This window comes from Callithrix jacchus, chromosome 21 (assembly GCF_049354715.1).
Source record: "Callithrix jacchus isolate 240 chromosome 21, calJac240_pri, whole genome shotgun sequence".
Classification (NCBI taxonomy): Eukaryota; Metazoa; Chordata; class Mammalia; order Primates; family Cebidae; genus Callithrix; species Callithrix jacchus.
The window spans coordinates 44634969-44657372 of NC_133522.1; the positions used below are offsets into that span (position 1 = coordinate 44634969).

A 22404-nucleotide genomic window follows, 5' to 3' on the forward strand; every position below is an offset into this window, starting at 1 on the left:
GTCTTCTTACTTAACAAAATTATGACCACCCTTTGCAAGGATAAAGATCTTCTGTCCTTTGGATTGCTGTTTGAATACGAGTTATGATCAGTCCTATTGAAATAAGCTTGAAAAAACAAAAGAAGGCCACGTAGGCAAATGTTCAGTTTGAGGTCTCCTAAAAGCGAGGGTGAGTAGATTTTGCTTCGGTCTGCATATTTTTCAAGGAAAGACTTCTAAAACACAATGTTTCTAAAACCTGAAATTTTAAAGGTAAACACCTAGTCTTTTTTTAAAAAAATAAAACAAAGCATATTCTGCATTCCCATCCTTTATGAGAATAAAATAAAATATCTGGAGACACATACATTTGGATTTTTGAAAGGAAAATAAATCTTGGGACCCTCCCCCCCAAAATCACTAAGCTAAAGGGAAAACTCAAGAGGGAAACTGTTGAGGGCAAACATGCCTCCCATCCCTCTGCTCCTGAGATGAATGTGTATCTGATTGCCTCATTTTTAAACATTAATCAGAAACTCAAAAGAATGCAATCATTTGTCTCTTAACTATGTATGACCTGGAGGCCCTGTCTCTGCTTCCAGTTGTCCTGCCTTTCCAGACCAAACCAATATACATTTTACATAATTGATTGATGTCTCATGTCTCCCTAGAATGTGGACACCCAAGCTATTGCCCCGACCACTTTTAACACACATTGTCAGGACTTCCTAAGGCTGTGTCACTGGTGCACCTCCTTAACTGTGGCAAAATGAACTTCCTAAATTGAATGAGACCTGTCTCAGATATTTGGGCTTCACAGAATCATTTTCGATTTCTAGATGATCTCTAATGGAGTCATAATTATAAAAGTGTCCTTCTATTGCTTGGAAATTTGGGGAAGGACAGAGAGAGAAGGTTGTGATTCTTAATGAGGAATAAGGAAGAATGATGAAAAAAATAAGAAAAGACCAGCATCCCCTGGGGGGATAACTATGTTTTATGAGGCTAACCCATAAAGCTACTAGCAGAATAATATCACACACCTCTCCCAGTAAAGCTGAAATTCAAGACAGACTTTGCAGTAAGAGCACCCGCTTCTCTGTCATTTCATGTCCTATTTTACAACCTTTGTACCAGTCCCTGGAAAATTCTCTGCGGCTTCCTTTTCTAGCACATAAGGGTTCATGTCTCTGAAAGAAACCAAGTCCTATCCTTCCAAGATAGAAGGAAAAACTAGAACTCCTCCCTACCACCCATTCAGCCCATGTGCACAGGAATTCTCTTCTCTCACTCCACTTCCCCACAGCCCTCAGAGTGTATGTGGATCTTGGGTTGTTATCTATTAATTGTGTGATTTGGAAAAGGGCAGTAAAATGGAAAGCATATTGCTCAAATATGCAATATCGTCCTGGGCAGCCGATTGAAAAACACCTACACAGAAAATACAGTTGACGCTCTATTTTTTCCAGCTGTACTCCTTCTTCACAACAGATGCACACTTCAAAGAAATACTGCGAGTCTGTAAAAAAGAAAGGTTTATTTCTAAAACAGTGTAGTCATTCTCTCCAAAGTTATACCATAACCCAATTTAAAATAGGGTGGGAAGCAACCCACTGAAATTTTGATCTGGCTCTAAATAAAAGTCCAGAAAAACAAATGCCTAAATAGTTCATTACGTGAAAGTCCATCCGAGCTTTGGATATTATGTACAGAAAAATATCCATTTGCCAAAATTTACTTGATCTTTCTACTTTTTTCCAAATAAAGAATAATGAAAAGAAAATCAGCGGTAGAGCATTTCTGATGAAATGTTCAGAATAAATACTCTATGTAAAAAGGATAGTGTAGATTCAGTGGCAGAGAATACAGTTTCTGGAAGTAGATTTCATGGGTGCAAATCCCAGCACTTCAATTTACTAGAGTGAAGACCTTGGGCAGGTCATTCAACCTTTCGGTGACTCTGTTTCTAAACCTGCAAGATGGAGACAAAAAAATTGCCTGTCGAGATAACTGTGAGGTACTGGTTAATACCTGTGAGGTACTGGTTAATACCTGTGAGGTACTGGTTAATACCTGTGAGGTACTGGGGATGGGTTCAGTGCCAGGAAAATATAAAGTGCTCAGCGTATTTTAAACCATATTATTGTTTGTTTTAACTGCTCACTTTTTCTCAACGCTTTTTATCAACACAATAGATAAAAAGCTTTGTTTCATCATGTTTCAAACGCCATGTCTAAAACACCATGTTCTGTAGGGTTTTCAAAAATGTACGTCATTTCAGTAGTAAAATGGCTTTATGATTTGGAGACATTCCATACAGTAAGCATAAAACTGTTAATATTTTTCATGTGTTTTGATGTTCTTGGAAACAATCTAAATATCCAACAAGAGGGAAATAGGAAATGGTTAAGAAAGTTATGGATGAAGGCCATACGTTATGGGTGCAGTGGCTCACATCTGCAATCCCAACACTTGGGAGGCCAAGATGAGTGCATCACAGTCAGAAGTTCTAGACCAGCCTGGCCAACATGGTGAAACCCTGTCTCTACTAAAAATACGAAAATTAGACAGGGATGATTGCCTGTGCCTGTAGTTTTAGCTACTCAGGAGGTTCAGACGGGAGAATCACTTCAACCTGGGAGGCAGAGATTGCAGTGAGCTGAGATCATGTCACTGCACTCCAGACCAGGCAACAGAGCAAGACTACATCACAAAGAAGGAGGAGGAGGAGGAGGAGGAGGAGGAGGAGGAAGAGGAGGAGAAGGAAGAAGGAAGAAGGAGGAGAAAGAAGGAGAAGGAGAAGAAGAAGTAGGAGGAGGAGGAGAAGAAGAAGAAGAAGACGAAAAAGAAGGAGAAGGAGAAGGAAGGAGGAGGAGGAGGAAGAAAGAAGAAGAAGGAGGAGGAGAAGGAAGAAGAAAAGAAGGAGAAGGAGAAGGAAGAGGAAGAAGGAGAAGGAGAGGAAGAGAGGAGGAGGAGGGAGGAGGAGGAAGAAGAAGAAGTAGTTACAGAAGGGGCAGAGACTTTTAAAATAATTTAAATAGTATAAATAAATGCTTGTAGTGTGTCAAGTGAAGCAAGGGGTATAAACATTTTGTAAGTAGTAAAGTCTCATATTGTAAATGGATAGGGATAGACTGAAAGCAATATGCTAAAATGCTACTAGTGGCTTCTGCAAGTGATGGAAAGTAGGTAATTTTTGATTTCTCAGTTCTACCTTTACTGACTTGCCAAATTTTTCACAAGGTTAACTGAGGACTTACTCCGGGCAAAGCACAGCTCTAAGCGTTTCACATGTATTAGTTCATTTGTGCTGCTATAACAAAACACCATAGACTGAGTAATTTATAAAGAACAGAAATTTACTTCCCATGGCTCTGAAGACTGGAACGTTCAAGACAGAGGTGCTGGCAGATTTGGTGTCTGGTAAGGGCTGCCCTCTCAGCTTCCAAGATGGTGCCTTGTTGCTGCTTTCTCTGGAGGGTGTCTCCTGTGGCAGAAGAAATAGAAAGGCCAAAGGGCCTAAACCAGTTCCCTCCAACCCTTTTATAAGGCAATGATCTATTCCATCCCCTGGGATTTAATCACTTCCCAAAATATCTCATCTCTCAATGCCATTGATACGGTTTGGCTGTGTCCCCACCCAAATCTCATCTTAAATTTTAATAATTTCCATGTGCCAAGGGCAGGTGGAGATAGTTGAGTCATGGGGGCAGTTTCTCTCATACTGGTCTCATGGTAGTGAGTGAGTCTCAGGAGATCTGATGGTTTTATTAATAAGAGTTCCCCTGCACAAGCTCTCTTGCCTGCTGCTATGTAAGACATGCCTTTCCCCTCCTTTGCCTTCTGCCATGATTGTGAGGCCTCTCCAGCCATGTGAAGCTGTGAGTCCATTAAACCTCTTTTCTTTATAAATTACCCAGTCTTGGGTATGTCTTTATTAGCAGTGTGAGGACAGACAAACACAGCCATCAAAGTGGGATTAAGTTTCTACGTAGATTTTGTGGGAGACACATTTAAACCAGAGTACAGGTCTTAACTTCTTCATCTCTCACAAAGGCCGCTTTCCTTAGGTGCTTTCTCATTGCCATCTCACAGATGGGAAAAGGAGAGAGTGAAAACAAGTAACCTTCCCACAGCTCTACCCTTAGTAAGTGAGGGAGCCAAGATTCTAAAACAGGCTTGTGACTCCAGAGTGCTCCTAACCACCAACCTACACTGCCTCTTCATAGACACCTCACTTCAAAACAAGAACAAAAGTTTATTTTAAAGAATTTAATTTTGCCAGGCAAATAATTTGACAGAATATGGTGTTTACATTAGAATACGTTATTCTTCCATATTCTGGATTTACTCTTCATTCTGTCCAATATAGTATCTGAAAAATATTAGATTTCTATGGCTTGTTTTGATTTTTCTAAAATACTGTTTCTTTCCAATTTCTTTGTTAAAAGTACCTTCTAGAAATACAAATCCAGATTTACCCTCTAAACACACACACAGGACATAAATCTTACTGCATTAAAAGAAATGTACTTTTAAAAGGATATTTGGGTGAGGACATATTGAAATATTTCTCTGCAATTCGTATCTGGAAATGGCCCTGTGGAGAAGAGAACTACAGGATGAGCAGGTAATGAGAACTGACTTCTACTGATTTAAGAATCATAAAGCTTCATAAAATTCCAAGGTTTACTTCATTTTCTATCTTCTTTAAACATCAAGTTTAAGAATTTGAACCGAAAAGTAGAAGAAAATAATTCTTCATTCAAAAATATATTCAATTTACCATCATAAGTGAAGCATAGCAAAGTCTTTTTAAAAATTGCTCTAAATTGGTCTGAGAGTCCAGCGTTATAGCAGATTTCAGGGACCCAGGGCATTCACCTCCGTCCGTTGATATTCTAATGTCTTCATTCAGCAAATATTTGTTGGACATCTTCCACTGTGCCAGCCACTGATCTAAGATTTAAAAGCATTTGGCAAATCTTTTTTGAATTACCTACTCAGTCCAGGAGTTTGAAGTTAAATAAGGAGTCTACAGATGTTTAGACCTATGGAAACAGGACATCAAGGATACGGTGAACCTTCCGATGTCAACCCTGGACAAGGCTTTCTTTTGAAGCGGTAAACAGGAAGCATAAAGAATTCTCCTTGAAAATCTTGGTAGATGATGGCAAAGGGTGGGCCAGGGTTTGGATGGAGATGGGGCGGTGAAGCCTAGCAACTGAGTTTATGAAAGGTTCTGGGAAAGCCTTACCCATCCAGTGTGCCAGAAATAAACCTAAAATAAGTGGCACCATTCAAGCGATGAACTTTTGAGAATTAAAGCATGGCCAAGTCTGAAAGCAGGACACACCCTCACTAACTCAGCAGAACCTTGACATAAAACTATGCCCTCCTGGCTTTCCTCTTGCTTCTTTCTGCCTGTCTGTTTAATCAAATATGCCACAGTCATCCTATAACTGCGTCATTAGTGATTTCTAAAAGGACACCATTGGAGTTCATTCCATTTGCATCAGTCAAAGAATCTGTCTTTTCCTTAAAATTGCCTTCCCTGTAGCCTCCAAAATTGTAACAAGGGATGGCTTTTGTCTTCCAGCCTTACCAGGAAGATGAAAGTGAAACGATTTTCTTCTCTCTGTAAGCAGTCTGCACATGATGATCTGCCCAGGAGCCTGTAGGTATTGTAAAATATTTCTGCTCCGTAGATAAAAAATGGTTGTGGTAAGATGCCAAGAAGTCTCTCTCTCTCTCTGTCTCTCTCTGTCTCTCTCTCTCTCTCTCTCTCTCTGTGTGTGTACATATCTCCAGTTTTCTCTCAGTCTCTCTTTTTCTTTCCTTCTTTCTTTCTTTCTTTTTCTTTTTCTTTTTTTTTTTTTTTTTTTTTTTTGAGACAGTTTCACTCTTCTTACCCAGGCTGGAGTGCAATGGCACGATCTTGGCTCACCGCAATCTCCACCTCCTGGGTTCAGGCAGTTCTCCTGCCTCAGCCTCTTGAGTAGCTGGGATTACAGGCATGCGCCACCATGCCCAGCTAATTTTTGTATTTTTAGTCACCATGTTGACCGGGATGGTCTCGATCTCTTGACCTCGTGATCCACCCACCTCGGCCTCCCAAAGCCTTCTTTCTTTGTTTTCTTTCTTCCTGCTTTCCTTTCTTCTCTCCTTCCTTGTTCCAGATATAACATTAAGACTGACATGATGCAACAAGTTTGAACACAACACGTCTAAGAACAAGTTTTTAAGAGATGCACCTGAGCCCCAAGAAGCACAATGAGGATGTGCTCCTGGGCCTGGAATCTCGAGGCTCCAGGAGCTCCATGGTCCTAACCCAAGTGATGAGGAGGAAAGCCCTTCACTCCCTCGGTCCTCTAATTCCACATCTGGAAAAAAAAAAAAGGACGAATTGGACCAGAGTCTCCCCAAGTCTCCTCTTGTTCTTACCTTGTAGTTCTAGAATAATGGAATGTCAGGAGCCCACAAAAGCTTCCTCCAACAAATGTGCACTTGGGAGACGACTCCTTCTTTCCACCCTGCTGGGTCATACTCAGAAGCACTTCTTCTCTTGGCTCTCCCTGACCATACTCTGGCCAACCACACCGTCCCTGAAGGATGGTGCTATGAGTCACTCGACACCAACAGCTCCCACCTTCATTTTTGTTCTTCAGCAGCTTCTTAAAGTCCCTGGCAGGAGAACACAGAACGTAATACGTATCCATCAATGTAACGGGCATATGGGAATGTGGTGTAAGCACCTTTATATACTCAGAATTTAATCCTCCCGGCAGCCCAATGAAAGCCAATCAACCATTCCCGAATCCAACAAATATTTCAGAGCCTGTTTCTTGTGTGGTTTTCAGTGGAGCCTGTGTCTCCAGTGGGGACACAGTGGAGCCGAACTGCCGTCCAGGGGGTGACTCTCAAGCGGGAAACAGGAAACAAGAGAGCACACAAATGAAAGATGGCACAAAGGGAGGTGCCCATAGGTTAAGTGAAGGCACCTTAAAGGGAAGGGGTGTTTAGCAGGAGACCTGAGGGGTTGAGGAAGCCAACACTGCAGGTGAGGGTGCAGGCCAGGCCTTGTGCAGGCCAAGGACCCAGAGAGCCTGGTGATCTCAGGCTCAAAACCTTAGTGTGGCTGGAACTAAGGGAGACAGACACGTGGTAACATCCCCAAGGTAGGCAGAGCCTCAGATGCTGGGCAGCAAATGTGTGTTTTATCCTGAATACAAAGAGCAGCCATGTGCCAAGGAAGCCAGTGCTGCTGCCACTGCAAATATCTAGCTTCCAAGAGCCCCTCAAGCCTTCTCCTCCAGGGACAAAGATCCACCCTCAAGCTGACTTCTCATATCATTCATGCCACTGACTCTCAAGTATGCTCCTGGTCATATCCTGGACTTGTTCTTCAAGTCTTATCTTTTATTGTAGCACAAAACCTTCTGGCGTCTATTACGCAAATTCAAGATAACAAGTCATTCGAGGAAGTAGAGACGAGGGGGGAAACAGAATCATCTTCCCCAGATCCCCTAACTCATTTATGCAAAAGACGAATGTGGTCCCAAACTCTCCATGCACAAGAGCTCCCAGGCAATTGCTTTAGGGAAGCCAATGATAAATTTCCACTGAATTGCTGGGTTTATGAAAGGGTAGTGTTTCCACAAGTGGGGACTGCAGATGTTTTGAGAGATATCAAAACATAGTATAGAAAGGTTTGGCAACACGGAATTTAAAGAAATTAAGTAGGTGTCTTGACTATAGGACTTCTCAGACCCTTTACCTGCAACTTCCAGGTAGGAGCCCTTGGATCATCATGGCAACTTTGTTGGCCCCATGCCCCTGGACTCTAGTGGTCTGCCTTCTTGTCTACAACTAGGGTAATACAGAAGCACGAGGAAGGCAGGGATTGCATCTTAAATATTCCATGTCATTAACGGTGTCTCACGCATAGTGAGATCTCAATTATTAATAAAAATTTACTAAATAAAGTAATGAAGGAGTCGCCCACAGGTGATCATTTTCCAAACTTCTCATATTTTTTTCATGGAACAAATCTCCGGACTATTGTTCCAACGAGCAGAACCCTTAGGAATGCTTCTAAGGAATGCTGCTTTAGGAAAAAATGACAAAACTATGATGTTGTCCAGGTTCTTTACTTAATACGGAAGAACCCAGAATATTTATTATAGTTGTTACTTTTTTCTCATAGAGAATTGCACCCTCTAAAATTTACTTAAACTAAAAACATCACGGTCATCCTCAGTCAAGACAGCCATCGTGCTTCATTTCTCTGTTCCCCATCTCTGGCTCTCTCTACCTCTCTCTCTTACATACACATATACTCACCTACACAATGATGCATGGCCATAATCATTCAGAAATCTGGTGTGCTCTGCGTGCCCACAGCCCCACTCTTGGGCCAGTCCAAAGTGATTCCTGATGCACAAGGAAGAGACCAGAGACATGCTGGAGCCAGTGAGCCAAGCTGGCTTGAGCTTCCTGCACACCGGGGCATCTCAAAGGCTGGAAGCTGCTCTTAAGAGTGAATTTCCTAGAAGCTAAAACCATCCCACTGCAGAAAGATCCATCTTCTTCCCATCACGGTAAAAATACAATTCCTTTTTCTTCTCCTTCTTTCTTATTCTGCATGTAGTATAATGTCTTTAAAACCTGTTGCAGGCCGGGCGCGGTGGCTCACGCCTGTAATCCCAGCACTTTGGGAGGCCGAGGCGGGCAGATCACGAGGTCAAGAGATCGAGACCATCCTGGTCAACATGGTGAAACCCTGTCTCTACTAAAAAATATATACAAAAAGTAGCTGGGCGTGGTGGCACACACCTGTAGTCCCAGCTACTCGGAAGGCTGAGGCAGGAGAATTGCTTGAACCCAGGAGGCGGAGATTGCAGTGAGCTGAGATCGAGCCACTGCACTCCAGCCTGGGAAACAAGAGCGAAACTCTGTCTAAAAAAAAAAAAAAAAAACTGTTGCAAAAAGAACTGTTCGATACGTCACTGTGGACACTAATTGTTTAGTGGGACACACTTTTCCTGAACTCACTGCAGGGTTATAGGTCAGCTGATTTGTTATTATTCATGCCAAAGCAAATGGCTTTTGAAGTGAAGCTCCTTCCTGTCACCAAAGAATGACCCCAGCTCTTGGAGTGTGTGTCTGCAGCTTACGCCGGACGCACCCCAGGACAGGGCTGTGGTCTTTCACAGCACCTGACTGGGTCTGGCTGTCTTCCATTGCACACCTCCTGAAGACCTGAACAACTGAGGCAGGTGAGTGTTCAGGCATTTTTCCTGCTTGTTCTTTAGAGAGTGAACAAGTACTCTCCCCCACTCCCCAAAACATCGAATCCCAGCATTCCTAATGTGCAAAAAATCTTTTCACAGAAAAGCATTACAATCTGATAATTAAATTAGGTGCTTGTGGGAAACAGCACAATTAAAACCAGAAAATAATTTAGAAAGATTAAGCCCATCAGGGTAGGACTTTTCTTATTTAGTGGAGAGGAAATACAATTAGGTGAACTAACTTATTAAAAACACCTACACAGATATCTGAACAACTCCCAAATGCACTGAAATGCCTTGCTCCTTATGAGGCAGTCAGACTCCACTTCCTTCTTTTCCAAATCAAATTAGAAAGCCGAACTCAATGATTCCCCAGGAGAAATATTTACGCCTCAAAATAGATTGAAGGAAATTTAATCGGAAGCTGCCCAGAAATTATTACAGAACTAGTTATTTCCATCATTTTAGGGTGGTAATCTCATGATTTCATAAGAACATCCATTCTATCATCTACATTTCTACAAACTTAAAGAACAAACACAGGGGTAGAGATCGACTTTTCAGGATATGGACAAAAAAGTTATTGTGTTCTTAAGTAATTACGGTATAAAGATGGGTATAGATATGACCTGACACATTATACAATCGATCATTTAGGTATAATATAGACTTAATGGGCAGGGCATGGTAGCTCACATGCCCTGCCCATTTTGTAATCCAGCACTTTGAGAGGCCAAGGCAGGTGAATTGCCTGAGGTCAGGAGTTCAAGACAAGCCTGGCCAACATGGCAAAATCCTGTCTCTACTAAAAATACAAAAATGAGCTGGGTGTGGTGGTGCATGTCTGTAGTTCCAGCTGCTTAGGAGGCTGAGGCAGGAGAATTGCTTGAATCCAGGAGGTGGAGGTTGCAGTGAGCCAAAATAGCATCATTGCACTATAGTCTGGGTGATAGAGCAAGACTCTGCCAAAAAAAAAAAACGAAAACCTATAATGAACACATATGTTTAACAATACATATATAAGAACAGTTATAGCCAGATTTTTTCAGAGTTTGATGGCTGAAGAACTGTAACAGAGTGACTGAAAGGCTTCACCTTTGGAGTCAGGTGAACCTGGGTCTAACACGGCCATGAGCATGTCAAATCTGTCTCTAAATTTTAGTCTCCTCATCTGTAACATGGAGATTCTAGAACCACCTTTCAGGAATGTTATGGGGACTGAATAAAGTCGTACCTATTGCTTGCTCAGCAGTGCCCTGGTACTTAGGAAATGCCCATGGTCACTATTTTAAATAATAAAAGCATGCTGGGTACAGTGGCTCATACCTGTAATCCCAGCAGTTTGGGAGGCTGAGACAGGAGGATCACTTGGGCCTGGGAGTTCAAGATCAGCCTGGGCAACATAGTGAGATATTGTCTCCACCACAGAAAATTAAAAAATTAGCTGAGCATGGTGGCATGTACCTGTGGTCCCAGTTGCTCTGGATGCTGAGGTGCATGTTACAGAAGAGGAAATGGAAGCACAAAATATTTGGGTAATATGCTGATACTGTTTGGCTCTGTGTCCTCACCCAAATCTCATCTTGAATTGTAATCCTCATGTATCAAGGGAGGGACCTGGTGGAAGGTGATTAGATCATGGGGCTGGTTTCCTTCATGCTGTTCTCATGATAGTGAGTGAGTTCTCACGAGATCTGATGGTTTTGAAAGCCGTACTTCCTCTTTCGCTCTTTCTCTCTCCTGCCTCCATGTAAGACATGCCTGCTTCCCCTTCACCTTCTGCCACGATTATAAGCTTCCTGAGGCCTTCTCAGCCATGTGACACTGTGAGTCAATTAGACCTCTCTTCTTTCTAAATTAGCCAGACTCAGACAATTCTTTATAGCAGTGAGAAAATGAACCAATATACACACCAATGTCATACATCCAGTAGACAGCTGGGCCTGAGTTGAAATCCCTCATTCCTGAACCACATTATAAGACCCTCGATCATTTCTTCAGCAGGTGGGAAATGTGGTCTTCAGAGCAAGAAAGCAGGATGAGTACCCCAGTTCATGACCACATTGCAAAAAGCAGTGTCATTAACTCCTGTCCTCGTTGTTACATAATAAAGGCATAAGTCCTTGCTTTGGTTCTATGTGCAGAAGTTGGAAGCTGAACCAGACTTTGAAAGGCATAGGACAAGTCACCAACACCCAGAAAGGATGCTTTAGCAGTGTACATCTCTATCAGTCCGTTCTTACATTGCTATAAAGAAATACCTGAGACTAGGTAATGTATAAAGAAAAGAGGTTTGATTGGCTCGCAGTTCCACAGGCTGCACAGGAAGCATGGCAGCATCTGCTCCACTTCGAAGGAGGCCTCAGGAAATGTTCGATCATGGCAGAAGGCAGAGGGGAAGCAAGCACGTCTTACGTGGCAGGCTGATGGAAGAGATGGGGGAGGTGATGAACACTCTTAAACAACCAGATCTCGTGAGAATTCACTCATCATACAGTGCCAAAGAAGGGTGATGCTAAACCATTCACCAGAACTCCACCCCCATGATCCATTCACCTCCCACCAGGTCCCACCTCCAACGCTGGGGATTACAATTCAACATGAGATTTGGGCGGGCATCACAGACCCAAACTATATCAACATTATAGGATGAGAAGAAGAAAGGCACTTTTTGAACTACTCTTGATAAATTCTTTACAGAGAAATAAAACACTTTAACTTTTGGAACGTTTAAATCACAGTGTTTTAATGTGATTTAACATTAAACAAATGTTAGTTACACCATTTCCTTTTATTTCCCTGTACATTTATAACTGACACTAAGACAACCTTTAATATTTTGACAAAATGGTTTCAAGGCCACAGAATGCTCACAATTTTCCCATTGATTATTAAGACTGCTTTGCCCAGTTTCAGTTTGCACCATCACTTTTATGGCCCTGCTCTGAGGTGCAAGTGCTATATTTGTTAAGTGTCCGTATATGTGGAGTGTGTTCATTTCTGCAAGGCTGATCATAATGCTAGATGAAAACGTGCCCCTCTCCTGTCCCTCCGACCCAGTGGGTTCTGCCTGCCATGCGTTCTGGGCTGGCTTCCATCTCCAGAAGTGATTCTTCTCCTATGCTCTCCTTCCTTACACCCTCCAGTGATGGCTTCGCTACACAGCCTTCCTGCCTCTCGGTCTCGTTCCTGCCTCCACTTCCTCCTGAAGCTCCTGAACAATGGCACTTCCCAGGCTGTTCTTTCTTGTTTGTTTGTCTTTGTTTTGAAAAGTCCATCGCCCAGGCTAGAGCAGAGTGGCACAATCTTGGCTCACTGCAATCTCTGCCTCCCAGGTTCAAGCAATCGTCCCACCTCAGCCTCCTGAGTAGCTGGGAATACAGGCACATGCCACCATGCCTGGCTAGTTTTTGTATTTTTAGTAGAGATGAGGTTCACCATGTTGGCCTGGCTGGTCCCAAATTCCTGACCTCAGGTGATCTGCCTGCCTAGGCCTCCCAAAGTGCTGGGATTATAGGTGTGAGCCACCACGCCCAGCCCCATGCTGTTCTTGACATCCTTTATTCCATGACAAGAGCTAACATGTGTCGAGTACACACTTGCTTATAACTCATGTTATACTCACCCTCACAGGCTCCTACAAAGAGGGTGATACCTGTATCACTCCCATCTGGCAGAAGAAACTGAGATACAGAGATGGTAAGTCACTTGCTCAGGCCACCAGACAGTGTCAGGGCAGGCTTCAGGCCCAGGTGGCCCAGCTACCAAACCTGCAGGCTGGGCCAGCCCACCTGCCTGCTTTTTTGTGGTCCCTGCCTGCAGTCACTTTTGCTGCTGAGCCCAGGGGCACAAGCTACTCATGAGACTTTCACAATACAATATTTATCACCTTTGAAAATAACTAAATTTGGTGTTCAAAAAATGTCCATTCTATTATAAAAGTAACACGACTTTGAAAGCATTTCTTAGTGTACAGGTTAATTGGTTAGTCATCATAGCCAAACAGAATAACTTACATTTGTTTTTTGTTTTTGTTTTTTGAGATGGAGTTTCGCTCTTGTCACTTGGGCTGGAATGCAGCGTCGTGATCTCAGCTCACTGCAACCTCTGCCTCCCAGGTTCAAGGGATTCTCCTGTCTCAGCCTCCTGAGTTGTTGGGATTACAGGCACGTGCCACCACATCTGGCTAATTTTTGTATTTTTAGTAGAGACAAGGTTTCACCATATTGGCCAGGCTGACCTTGAACTCCTGACCTCAGGTGATCCACCCATTTCAGCCTCCCAAAGTTCTGGGATTACAGGCATGAGCCACTGCAGTCCAGCCTACTTAATATTTTTAAATGAATTTAGAAAATCATTTTTAAGTATTTTATAGCCAAATACATATGCATGTGATATGAAATGTGGCTGCCTTTTTAAATGTGTGATTCAACATGGGCAGGGGATTCAGCTTCGAAAAAAAGGAGAACCCAAGTCCTCAACATAGTCTTACCTTCCCTGGGCCCATAGCTCCTGTGTGGATGGTCCCAGACCAGTTACAGCTGGATCTGCATGTCCAGCGCCTGCTCCGGACCACCCCGCCTGTGCCTCCCCAGACAGCAGGGACAGGCTTGGGCACCTTGTTCAAGGCAGAAAGGCTTCAGAGCTCAGGCTGCCTGGATTCAAACTGTCATTCTCCGGCCAAACAAAAAGACGACCTCGGGAGCTTACTTAACCTTGCTGATCTCAAACACGCCTGCCTCTAGGGTTGTTTGTGAAGATTGTCGCCCCGAAAAAAAGCAGCTGAAACATAATTAACCTAAGCAGATAATTTATTTGGGCCAAGCTTGAGGATTACAACCCAAGAGCACAGATCAAGTTGTCCTGAATCTACACTACGATGAGTGCAGGTAGATGGGAATTTTTTTTTTTTTTTTTTTTTTGGCACCAGAGTTGACTTTTAATTTGTCCTAAAGCTGTTGAAGCAAAAACATGATCAAACGTTCTGCTTTCTTTTCTTTTACAAACCCTGGAATGAAAAAAAAAAAAAAAAAAAAAAAGCTATTTGTATGGTTTTGTACCTGGGATGAAACAACATAAATTTAAAACTTACAGATCAGGGTTAGCTGTATCACTCAACTCTTTAAAACCTTTATAGGACCACCCAGTCAAAACCAACGAAGTACTGCCCTTGAAATGTTATCTACGTGAATTTCCAAGGAGGCCACAGGACTGTGTACTGTCTTGGGATGTCCTCAGAAGGCTCTGTCACTGATCAGGTAACAGTAAAAACCCCAGAGCCCTTTCTTTCACACGGAAAAGGGAAAGCGGAGGGGCAGAAGCTATTCAAACTTCAGCCCTTTGGGCTTGTATGTGTGGTCCCTCCTCCTCCTCTGCCTCCTCAGAAGCCGCCTCACCCTCCAAAGCCTCCCCAGCCTCTGCCACCAAATGCTCCTTGCCCTCCTCTTCCACCACCTTGTCCTCCAAAGCCACCTCTGCCTCCCCACGACCCCCAAAGCTACCTTCACTCTTAGGTTTTAAAAACAAGAAGGGAGGCAGGGAGTCGGCTGATGCAAAGTTGTTCGCCAGGAATTCTCATTGGTGGACGGAAATAACAATGATGAGCGATTGGCTATCCATGGTTAAGCTATCCATGGTTGTGAGTTACAACGTTGCCTGTGGCATTATCAGATTGATCTATAGCTACCTGTGGGGATAGCAAGTAGTTTAAAGAGGTGAACACACGCTCAGAGCAGGAAAGTGGGGTGCGGTTGCTGTCTCATGTTAATGCCTCTGTGGGCCTGATAATTTGAAAGGCTCACATTCCTCATGTCAAAGTTCTTTTCTTTCCTCTGGATTGAGTTCACACACGGCACATGGAGTGTGATCTGTACATTCATTCATTCAAAACACAAAACCAGAAAGCAGCTCCAAGCAGTGGAGACTCATCCCTGTCAACCCGTACTTTGGGAGGCCAAGGCAGGAGGATCTCTTCAGACCAGGAGTTGAAGACCAGCCTGGAAAATATAGTGAGAGCTCATCGATTTTTTTTAATTGTTTTAATTACTCAGGCATGGTAGTGTGTGCCTGTGGTCCCAGCTGCTTGGGATGCTGAGGTCGAAGGATCAGTTGAGTCCAAGAATTTGAGGCTGCAGTGAGCTGGGATCGTACCACTGCACTCCAGCCTGGGTTGACAGAGCAAGATCCTGTCTCAAAACAAAGCAAAAAACTATGCAGCAGCAACCACGTGCTGGGCCCTGTTCTGAACACTGGGATATGGCTGCAAACACAGGTCCTGTGCGTAAGGAGCGGAGGTGGAGATGGAGACGTAATGTGCTCAGGGTGCTGAGGAAAGAAATGAGCTGGAGACATGGACTGGGGCCTGGGAAGGCATCACTGATGCAGGGCATATGAATGACATAGTTTGGATTTTTGTCCCTGCCCAAATCTCATGTCCAATTGGAGGAGGGGGCTGGTAGGAGGTGATTGGATCATGGGGCAATGTCCTTCTTGCTGTTCTCAGGATAGTGAGTTCTCTTGAGATCGGATGCTTTAAGAGCGTGTGGTGCCTCCCTCCTCCTGCTCCATCGCTCTCCTGCCACTGTGTGAAGAAGGTCCATGCTTCCCCTTCTTCCACCATGATTGTAAGTTTCCTGATGCCTCCCAGTAATGCTTCCTGTACAGCCTGCAGAACTGAGAGTCAATAAAACCTCTTTTCTTCCTAAATTACCCAGTCTCCTTTACACCAGTGTGACGAGGGAAGTGCTGAAGCAGGCGAGGCCATGAGGGAGGAGCAGGCTGGGAAGAGCACTCCAGGCAGGGGGAGCAGCCAGGGCCAGAGCCCTGAGACAGGAGGGTGCCAGGATATCCGAGGAACAGCGGAGACACCAGTGTGGCTGGAGCTACATGAGGACAGTGTGTGAGTACCCTGGGGAGGCCAAAACTGACACCATGGACGGGGACTTCAACAACAGACACTGATTTCCTCACAGCTCTGGAGGCAAAAAGTCTAGGAAAACCAGCACGGAGTATCTACGAGGCCCTAATAGGGACCTGACCTGGTCCACACCCATGGCCTCGCAAGCTAGATGGGGTGAATGTTCACCTGTCACAGCCACAAGTCAAAGCCACTGGCTTCTCTCTTCTCCCTCCCATTGCTCCTGAACAATCAGGGTTAATATTTTGCCTCATGTAAATGGAGGCGCCCACTGGAGATCTTCCCCTCAGCCCACATAAGCTCTGCAGAGAGAGTTCTGTTGCTCCGGTTCCCACCTGGACACGAGCACCTCGAAGGGCAGCTTCCCTCCCAGGGTCTGGCTGAGCTCGGGGTAGGCACCAGTCTGCATGGATTGGATGGAGGAAGCGAAGATCGTGTGTGGCAGGAGATGACATTGCCCTTGGGCTGTGTGGTTTCTCTGCTCCCAGCCCTGTTCCTCTGCCTTAGCAAAACAGCACCTCTCCATTCAGTTCTCATCTTCCAGAACGTTTCTTTGGATGAAAGCCACAACGTTGGATATGAACAACCTGGTTGCCAAGTTGTTTGCATTTTGCCTCCTCTCCTCTCTGAAGGAAAAAGCTGTACTTGTTTGAGGCCACTTCAGACCACAGTGAGCAAAAGGTGTGATGTTTAGGGGAAGGCAGGGAGAAAAGAAATGCGTATTCCACACCTTCTGTAGCTGGGCATGGGGAAGGGCCTTTCTCATGTCCGAGGGGATGGGAGAGGAGAGAGGTTTCCCTGTAGCACCAGGTACATCACACACATAAGTAGCCTGGGGTGTTAGTGGCTAGGAGTGCAGTTGCCAGGTGCAGACAGTCTCTGCAGGATCCTGTTCCTCCTTACCACTCATGAAGCCACTTTCCCCCTGCCAGGAGCTTCCATGTCCTCCTGTCTAAACTGGGGATGGCACACAAATCTGTGTCCTTGTGAAGGTCCCATGAGAAAAGCAGATAGACCCTGCACGCACATGGGCCTGCAGGGAGAAGCAATCTACATGTGGTGACACTCCCTCCTCTGCATCCCTGCTGTCACCCCAGTGTCCCACCTGATTGCCCAGGACACAGCTGACTGGAGCTCAGTCCTGGACAAGCACCCACCTCCTGCCAGGGGTGGTTACACTTTCTCAGAGGCCCCCATGGGAGGCAACATGGAACACCACACCCAATAGTCAACACGAAGTAGGTGATTCCCAAGGCAATTCTGCTCTTTATATCTCCAGGAGAAATGCATTTCCTTTGTTTCTGAAAAAGCAGATGGCCAGGTGTCATTGACAGAGTGGCTGTAGCGAGGGTGGTGAGAGAGAGGAGAGGAAATGAATGAACAGAGCGGGGGACAGGCCAGGTGGCCCACAACCTGGCAGGCAGCTCATGCCACCTCGTCCAGATACAGGGACCGTATGACCAATCTGTGCCGTGCCTCTCTGGCACACAATGGACAACTTCGGAAAGCTTTGAAAGAAGAAACCAAGTGGATTTTGCTAAAAATATTAAGTTTCTCTCTCTCTCTAATGCAAGGCATAGTTCATTGTTTTCTTGTCTTTCAGTAGGATTAATTAGAGACAGGGCTAAATTTGTTTAGACAAGCTCTAGAATATTAAAAAAGAAGAAGAAGGCAAAGTACATAGAGTTTCCAAGTCCAGGGAACGTTCTGTTCCCTGGGCTTCAGTCTACAACTGAATGTGCTTTACGTTTAGAAGACAAGCTACAGCTTGTAAAACGAATGTGGAAATAATCTAAAGTATGAGTGCTCCATTATTTATTATGTAATTGGAGAAAATTCTGGCTGGGAGAAATCTTTAGCTGAAAGCCAAGATGATGCCTACTCAATCATTCTTAAACAAAATTAACATGTATCTATGTCTTCGATGATATCCCACTGGCAGGCAGTTCCTCCTCTTCTAGGCTGCTATGAGCAAATTGTCAAGCTGGGTGTCATCCGATAATCATTATCATGGGAAACCATCAGAGTTTCTTGGGGTAAAGAATGAAACATTTCAAGTATTGACATTCTGTTAAGTAGGTTTTTTTTTTTTTCACTAGGGTCTTACACTTATGACTTTCATTCTAAATTTAGAATTTTTGAGAACAATTTGTCTCCAAAATCAGTAATCTTTCAACGTTTCCCAAGATCATGTTTTTGAGTTTTATACTCTAAAAGCATTTTGCTAATATTATTCCATAAACCACCCCTTTTTCATTAAATGCATATTATAATCTTTTCACACTATGAATATAGTACTGGTTGATTCAAGAAAAAGAAGTCCCGCCTCACGCCTATAATCCCAGCACTTTGGGAGACAGAGGCAGGAGGATTACTTGAGGCCAACAGTCGGAGACCAGCCTGGGCAACAAAGTAAGACACTATCTCTCAAAAATATTTAAAAATTAGACAGTGGTGGTGGCACATACCTGTGGTCCCACCTACTCAGGAGGTTGAGGTGGGAGGATCCCTTGAGCCCAGGAGTTTGAGGCTGCAGTGAGCTATGATTGCAGCACTGCACTCCATCCTGGGTGACAGAGCAAGATGCTGTCTCTTGAAAAAAGAGTCAGTGGTGATGACCTTCTTCGTTTCCTTCCATGAACAAAGTAATTTCACCACAGATGCCTCCCTCCCGCCATCTAGGACTTACAGAGGTCCAACCTCTCATGAATGAATGTTGACTTTTATGAAATGTTCTTCCTGCACCACCTGTGCCTTGGGAAGCCCTGTGGAGTGCGAGGGCATTCTCAGCTTTCTTGAGGTGGTGACGTCTCCAACACCCCAAACTCCATTGTAGGCGCCCTATCCCCTTAAGCTGCTTTTTTTTCTCCCCACAACACTTAATATTCACTCAACTGTATTCTTAACAGAAAAATAAATTCCAAGAAGACAGGAACTTTTCTGTCTTGCTCACTTCTGTATCCAGGCTTCTAGGAAAGCACCTGGCACATAGTAGGTGCTAACAAATAATTGTGTATACTTATTAAGAAATGGAGTGACAAAAGGCACTATGAATTCATTAACATTAAAAATATTTTGTCTTATTGTGTGCAATTAATGCATACATATAAAAATGGTGGCACATAAGTGTAAACATTATTTAATCCCTGTTATAGGTTTCTGAACCCCTGGGAGTAACTCCGAGCATCAGTGATTCAGAACCACCCATACCAGGGAAAACAAGTACTAAACTGAAGTGCTGTACACTTGATTCTATTACAGGCAGAGTATCTTGTATTTGAAATGCTTGGGGCCAGAAGCGTTTGGATTTCAGATTATTTTGGATTTTGGAATATTTGAATTATATTACCAATTGAGGATCCCAAGTCTAAAAATCAGAAATCTAAATGCCCCAATGAACCTGCCATTAAAGTGTCTTGTCAGTGCTCAGAAAGTTTCAGATTTTGAAACATTTTGTATTTTTGGATTTGGGATGCTTAACCTGTACCAGCTAGATAACCCGGAACATCACTTAACTTTCCTGAGTCTTGGTTTAATTGTGTGGCAGATGGGAGTAATAATAGCTGATTTACCTACTTCACATAGCTGAAAATAGAAGAATACTTACATATAAAAAATAAATTTTGTAAACTACAAAGAACCATACACATATAGATTCTTTTTGCTACTATAATAAAACATAGGTCTTGGGTCCATAATCCCAGAAAAGCAGAGGACTGCTGCCTGCAACGTTAGTCAACCTGATCACCATAGTCTATCATCACCGTCATTATAATAGAAACACTTACTTTCCCCGGGGTCTGCTGACCATCCAATGTGCAAAAAAACCCTATACAAATTTTCCCTGAATGTAGACTCCCCATTTGCCACAGTGGTTGTTTTTAGCTTCATGCTGTGTGGAGTCAGTGACTCATAGAAGGCACATTTTTCACCTCTTAGCCTTGGCAGCAACGTCCAGTGCTCAAAATCTGCTAACAGGCTCCCTCAGCTATTTCCTGTTGTGTTGCAGTAACACCGCTCTTTCTTTAGGCCACATTAAATTTTAAAACACATTAGAAACATTTCATCTCTGGCCTTCCTCTTCTAGTCACTGAAAAAAAAAAAGGCGGAGGGCGGGGTGGCTGTGCAAACATGAAGATCATGATGATTGGTTAGTTTCCCTCCATTTTAACCAATGAAATGTGCTCCTGATCACCATGGTTACGTAACAATTAGCTTCCACAGGTGGAACCCAACCTCACCAAAGCCACTGGGATAGTTTGTCTAGTCTTGCTCACTGTTCATATCGAAATCACCAACAATGACCCAAATAACTTTGTATTTTCAGTATAGAGGTTGTGTTATTTTTAAACACTTCTGTTGTGAAATATAGTTCACATACAGAAAATTGTGCAAATCAGAAATGTCTAGCTCAATGAACAGCGCATAGATTTCCTTGCTCTTCTTCAGTTATTCCCACCTAAGCATGAACCCCTGAACACTACAGTTTACTTCCGTCTGTTTTTAAAAGTATGTAAATGGAATTCTGTGATATATTTTCTCTAGTATCTGGCTTCTTTTGCACGTCATTCTGTTTATAGGGGTCATTCGTGTTCATGTAACTGTGGTCCAATTTTTTCAATGCAGGGTAGTTGTTTATTATATTTTTAAAAAACATTTTCGTGAATCCATTCCATCGTTGGTGGACAGTTGGGTTGTTTCCAGTCGAAAGCTGCTGTACACAGTGCTGCTGTGAAGATTGCTGTACAAATCTGTTGCTAAAAATAGGCATGCTTTTCTGCTGAGTATCTACCTAGAAGTGCATTGCTGAGAAAGAAGGAATACACATCTCCACTTTAGTGGATAATACCAAGCCTCTTCCTTTAGTGACCAGAACCAAATGTATGATCCAAGAGAGCTTCCATCACTCTCCACTGTCATCAGTCCCTGGCATGGACACTCTCTTTCATCTTAGCCACTTAGGTGAGTTTGTTTGAAATCTGGATGTTTTTAATTTGCATTTTTCTGATTACTTATGAGGCTGGGCAACTTTCCCTATATTTATTGGCCATTTGAATATTGTTCTTTGTCAAGCTTCTTCAAGTGTCATCCATTTTCCTCTTTTATTTTATTTTATTTATGAATTGGGATCTCACTCAATTGCCCAGGCTGGACCACAGTGGAGCTCACTGCAACCTTAAACTCCAAGTGACCTTCTATCCTCAGCCTTCCAGTAGCTGGGACTATAGACGTGAGCCACCATGCCTGGCTATTTTTTTTTATTATTTTTTGTAGAGATGGGGTCTTGCTATATTGCCCAGGCTGGTCTTGAACTCCCAGCTTCAAGCAATCCTCGCACCTTGGCCTCTCACCAGAGCTCTTTTTTCTGTCTTGTTTGGCTTGGTGGTGCCCCCCCCATCCTTCTGGCCCCTTACTGATCTGCACTGATGTGACTTGCTGTCCTATCTCAGGACCCTTGACCATTTGCAATCATTTTTGGACCCTGCTATGTTGCTTACCATTCACTTCCATGACTAAGGCATCATTGACTTTCACAAAATAAGAGTAACGGCTTGTCTTTAAATCCAGGAACCCTGAGCCTAGTTCCTTTGACATGCTGTAGTGACAGGAAAACAGGTAGCCAAACCTACCCTTGGGGCTAAAAAAAAAAAGCCGCTTCTGAAATGAGAGCCAAACTGAAAATGGACCTTCCCTAAGCAGCCAGAAACACGAGCACTGTGCAACCTCCCTCTGCAACTTTCCCTTCCCCATCTGAAGGTTCAATAAGTGAGCCTGCTAAAATAAGCCAAAAATAGACAGATAATAGGGAGAAAAGGCTTTAAAAGTAATGCCAAAAACCACAGTTACTTTTGCACTGACCTTATATTAATATGCAGGGGCACAAGAGTCACACAAAATATGAAACTCAAAGAAGGGCCAAATGGTTGAAATTTAAATACCTCTTCACAGGGGAGAGGTCGGTAGGGTGTAGACAATTTTCGAGGAAGAGTAAATGATTTTTAGAGTTTAAAGAACAGACACTAGCCTGAGACAAACTTCTGCTGAGCTCTGGGTGAGGTGCCAACAATGTACAGGAAAGCGAGGGGCAGAACTGCAATGAGAGCACAGGTTGCCTTATTATGCAGATAGTCTCTCAGGTTCCACCCTCAATAGAATTTGTCTCTCTGGGCAAATATAGTGAGGACTTTTTTTTTTTTTAATTAACCTTCCCTGGGA

At 43.6% G+C, this 22404-nt stretch overlaps 1 long non-coding RNA gene across 4 annotated transcripts in view; it reads right to left on the reverse strand.

The window, feature by feature from the left end:
* Positions 1-20280, reverse strand: part of LOC118149895 (uncharacterized) — a 24219-nt gene extending 3939 nt beyond the window's left edge. Inside the window, exons 1-3 of one of the 4 annotated variants that reach the window (XR_008478288.2) lie at positions 8323-8935; positions 6424-6663; positions 1415-3466 (exon numbers count right to left, since the gene is read on the reverse strand). This is a non-coding gene — a long non-coding RNA (uncharacterized LOC118149895). Of the gene's footprint in view, positions 1-297; positions 3467-6128; positions 6664-8322; positions 8936-19976 lie in introns of those variants that run through there. The other 3 variants (XR_004737644.3, XR_008478287.2, XR_013530641.1) reach the window with 3 other exon arrangements.
* Between the last annotated feature and the right edge of the window lie 2124 nt (positions 20281-22404).